Genomic DNA, 4,982 nt, shown 5'->3' on the forward strand with positions numbered 1-4,982 from the left:
TCAGAGGAAATGTTCTCTTCTTTTTATAATTCAATAATAGATTTAATCAATTCAGGGTACACCTACTACTGTGGAGTCTCTGGGTGGTCCCAAGAATTTACATTCACCATACTTAACTGCTGACCTAAAGTTGGAGATATGAGATGACTCAGAGTTTCAGAAGAAGAAATGACTTGGAATATACTTTTAAAAATCTACAGTTGAAAATCCTATCGATTATAATTCTATGGGGACACACATGGGATAACTTGCTGGCAATTGAGGATTTCTTTTTTTATCCTTTCATTCCTACAAAGATGCACAGACCAATTTAAATATGTTTTCAATCATCATTTATAATGATTTATTTATAATTTTCCAAGAATTAAAAACATAATAAACTTTTTAGAACATCATAAGAAAATTGAAATAACTTGGGTAAATGACACATCAAATAAATAAATAATTACATGCAGTCACCGAGATTTTGACTGGATACTTCCTTCTTTGTTGAAATTAAGCCATGAGAACCAACCTTTTTCCAAGAAGCTTGGGTCCAGCATGGAGAAAGATTGGAATATGGGAACTCTTGCCTGAAAACTACAAGGAGGCAGCTAGAGTTTTACACAGCTCAGCATATAGCAATATAGTCCCATGTAACACCCTGAAACTAGATTTATGACCAAAGTTGAGTTGATTGAAATAAAATGATTCAAAAATGTGTTCTAATAATTTTCCTCCTTAATATAAAGAAAATATGGATTGCTAGGATCACAGTGCTATCAATAATTCATTTGTTTATTTTGTCTTAGTGGGTTCTCTAATTGCAAGCCCAGCAGTTTGAGACCGCCAGCTGTTATGCAGAAGATGGACGCAGCTTTCTATCCTGTAAAGCAGTGGTTCTCAACCTCTCAGTCCTGACCCTTTTGAGGGTCAAACGACCCTTTCACAGGGGTTGCCTGATTTGTAACAGTAGCAAAATTACAGTTATGAAGTAGCAATGCAAATACTTTTATGGTTGGGGTTCACCACAACATGAGGAACTGTATTAAAGGGTCACAGCATTAGGAAGGTTGAGAACCACGGCTTTAAAGAATTACAGTCTCAGAAACCCAAGATGGCTCTCAGCTTGTCCTATAGGGTCACTAATAAGATGGAAAAGACTATGGCAGTGAGTTTGTTCTTGTGCTTTGAATCAAGTTTCCCAGTAACTTCCTTCTTCCCTTATTTTTCTTCCCCCTCTTATCTAATATTAGCCTCTCCTTCACTCTGTCTGCCTCTCCCCTTCTGTTCCTTCCCCTCCCACCTCTGGTAAGCATTAGACTATTTTTCTTTTTATATGATAATATTTATCTGAGTTTTATAGCAGTAGTCTCATACCGTGCTTATCCTTTTGTATTTGACTAGCTTTACTCAGCATGTAGTCCTCCAAACTCATATATGTCTTGAAGTGTTTCACAGTTTTTTCATTGTTCTTTAGTGATGCATCATTTTCTATTGGGTATATGTACTATATTTAATCACTCTTCCATTGACGGGCATTTAGATAGTTTTCATTTACTTGCTGTAAGGAATATGGGGTTGCTTTTGCCAATTTGTGCCACGACTCCTGTCTCTGAGGCATTGACGGAGTAATGGGATTGCTATATCATATGGAATTTATATTCCCAGTTGTTGGAAGAAGCACCCTACTGCTTGCCACAGTGGTTGTCCAATTTTAATTGGAATACTAGGGTCCCATTTGCCCTTGTGTGGTAGTGGCATAATTTCATGTCCACTTAAAGATGTATGAAAGTGTAGGGGTGGAGTTAAGCTTGTCAGTCAGGTCACAGTCAGATGGTGACGCCCTGTGGGCATGGCTTTCTCTCTCTCTGCATTCACCTTCCTGCTAGGGAGATACTCAGCCTTGGCGGAGCCCTGGAGGTGCATCCACATATTGGATCCATAAGACTGCGTTCATCCACCTGTGATCTTCCTGCATTCTGCATCGTCGCATGTGACTGTGTGAGTCTGAAGAAAGACTTATGGCCTAGTATCAGACTTATGGATGTGAGTTGGATTGGACTGGGGTGTTTTTCTGATATATAATTTACTTTTTTATATAAAGCTCTTTCTTACACTTATGAGTGACACTGGATTGAGGAAGGAATGGTTCAGAGAGATATAAATTCACCAAACTGACTACCATCAAGTCAATTCTGATTCCTAGTGATGCCACAGGACAGGGTAGAACTGCCCCTGTGGGTGTCTGAGACTATAACTCCATTGTAGAGAGTCTCATCGCTGTCTTACAGAGAAGTAGATGGTTTAGAAATGCTGACTCTGTAGATAGCAGTCCAATGTGTAAGCCACTAAGGCATCAAGGTACCTGCAGAGAGATTTGGTAGGCTGCTAAGTTTTGTAGCACAGGAGGGAGCTACTAAGTTTCATTGCATGAGGGATATCATGGCACACATTATATAGATTGTGACTGAAAGCTGAGAAAACCAAAAGTAAGCTTACTTGCATTTTAAAAAATCATTTTTTTTGAACATCCAAAACGTTTTAATAGCAGGACCGGATTTGGGGTTAGTTTTTGTAGCCTCGGCTGGCACGTCGGCCTCTGGCCCGCTCGAACTTCCAGCCCTTGGAGCGAACATAGGGTTTGGTGTGACTGTGGGGGGTCCCTGGCGCCTTGCCGAAATGCCTGTATACCTCGCGGCCCTTGCGTGGACCAGACAGCAGGACAGTGCCACAGCCCTTGGGAGAGTCCAGGGCCAGCTGGTCAAAGGTGAGGATCTTGCCCCCGGCCTGGAGGATGCGGCTGCGGGCCGGCTGCTCACTCGCAGGGCACACACCTTCAGCGTGGGCACCTCTTGCACCCGCACGTCATCCGTTATGATCCCCACGACCACAGCGGTCTTGTTTTCTCGGCCAGGAAGCTTCATCTTCCGGATCATCAGAGAGAGCGACAGGGGCGGCCGGTTGGTGCGACTCATGAACAGTCTCTTCAGCACAACCTGGTTGAAGGTGGAGTTGGTCCGTTGGGCCAGAAACCTGTACAGCTTGACCAGGAGGCGCAGGTAGATGTCCTGGCTCTTGGGTTCCTTGCGACGAACCTTTCGGTCCTTGTTGTGGCGGATGTCAACTCCCATGATGGCGCCTCCTGCTCAGCCGGGTCCGGAAAGAGGGAACGGGGCTGGCGTGGGCGGGGAAATTATCCGGCGAGCGGCGTTTGGGTGACGTCACGCGCGACGGGACGCGACGCGACCTTAAAAAATCATTTTTTTTTACATTTTATTAGGGACTCATACAACTCTTATCACCATCCATACATATACATACATCAATTGTATAAAGCACATCCATACATTCCCTGCCCCAATCATTCTCAAGGCTTATATGTATGGATGGTGATAAGTGTTGTATGAGTCCCTAATAAAATGTAAAAAAAGAAAAGAGGAGAAAAAAATGATTAGGGCAAAGACTGTACAGATGTGCTTTATACAATTGATGTATGTATATGTATGAACTGTGATAAGAATTGTATGAGCCCCTAATAAATTGTTAAAATTAAAAAAAAAGAGTTGTATGAGCCCCTAATAAATTGTTAAAAAAATCATTTTATTGAGGGCTCATACAACTCTTATCACAATCCATCCATATATCAATTGTATAAAATGCATTTGTACATTTGTTACCCTCATCATTCTCAAAACATTTGCTCTCCACTTAAGCCCTTGGCATCAGCTACTCATTTTCCCCCTCCCTTATTATTTTTTCATATTTTGCGTTGTCCAATGTCTCCCTTCACCCACTTTTGCATTTTATTGACTATGTAAATGTATTTGGCTATGTGGATCATAACAAAATATGTATAGCATTGAGAAGAATGGAAATTCCAGAAAATGTCATTGTGCTCCAGCAGACAGAATCTATACACCAACCAAGAGGCAGTCATTCGAACAGAAAAAAGACTGCCTGGCTTAAAACCATGAAAGATGTATGTCAGGGTTGTATCCTTTCACCATCATTCTTCATGTTGTTTGTTGGCCACACTTGCTTGCTGGAAGCAAGGAGGACTTGAAACAATTGCTGATGCATCCCAGTGGCTGGAGTTTTTAGTACGGATTGCAATTCAATGTAAAGAAAACCATAATCTCCACAAATGGAGCAATAATTCACATGATGATAAATGGAGAAACGTTTGAACTTGCCAAGTGTTTCCTCTAGCTTGGATCCACAACCCATGTTCATGGAAGTAGCATCTGAGAAATCAAGTGGCAGATTGCATTAGGAAGATCTACTGCATCAAACTCCTTTAATGTGTCGAAGGGCAAGCATGTCACTAATGGAGGGCAGCCAAAGGTATTTTAAAATCCCTTCATAGGCATGTGAAAGTTCAACATGCAATAAAGAAGGCCACAGAAAAATCAATATTTGTGGATTATGGTGCTGAGCCATAACACTGAAAGTATCACGGACTGTCAGAAGAATAGGTAAACCTGTCTTGGGAGATGTACAGCCAGAATGTTACATCAAGGCAAGAATGGTGAGATTGATCTCAAGGACTGTGGACAGGTTATCCAGAGAGACCGTCTTTGGCCAAGGACATCATGCTTGGTAAAGTAGAAGGGCAGCTAACAGACAGATGGCCATGACATGATGGGCTCAAACGTAAGAATCGGAAGGATGTGCAGACATGAGCACTATTTCATACTCTTGTTCATAGGATTATTAGGATGAGGAACCGACTCAATGACACCTAACAACAACACGTTTTCACAAGTAGCCAGGTGGAGTGGGGTATTTTGTGTCATAACTTATTGTTGTTTCTAAGGAAGATAAACTTGCCTAGAAAGAAGAAGGATCTGAGCTCTAAGATTGACTTTTAAAACACGCAAGTCCCACAATCCTTCATACATTCTCAAATGCTTGGAAGTGTAGTACAGGCACAGTGTAAGTGCCCACGCATTTATGTGGTTAACCTTGTGCATGGCAGTCAAGGAGAAGTTGCACAAGCG

General features: G+C 41.8%; 1 pseudogene; it reads right to left on the minus strand.

Annotated features, from left to right (window-relative positions):
* Positions 1-2,499: 2,499 nt before the first annotated feature.
* On the minus strand, positions 2,500-3,169 carry LOC142430352 (large ribosomal subunit protein eL18-like; annotated as a pseudogene).
* Positions 3,170-4,982: the final 1,813 nt, after the last annotated feature.

The sequence above is a fragment of the Tenrec ecaudatus genome, chromosome 17 (assembly GCF_050624435.1).
Source record: "Tenrec ecaudatus isolate mTenEca1 chromosome 17, mTenEca1.hap1, whole genome shotgun sequence".
Taxonomy (NCBI): Eukaryota; Metazoa; Chordata; class Mammalia; order Afrosoricida; family Tenrecidae; genus Tenrec; species Tenrec ecaudatus.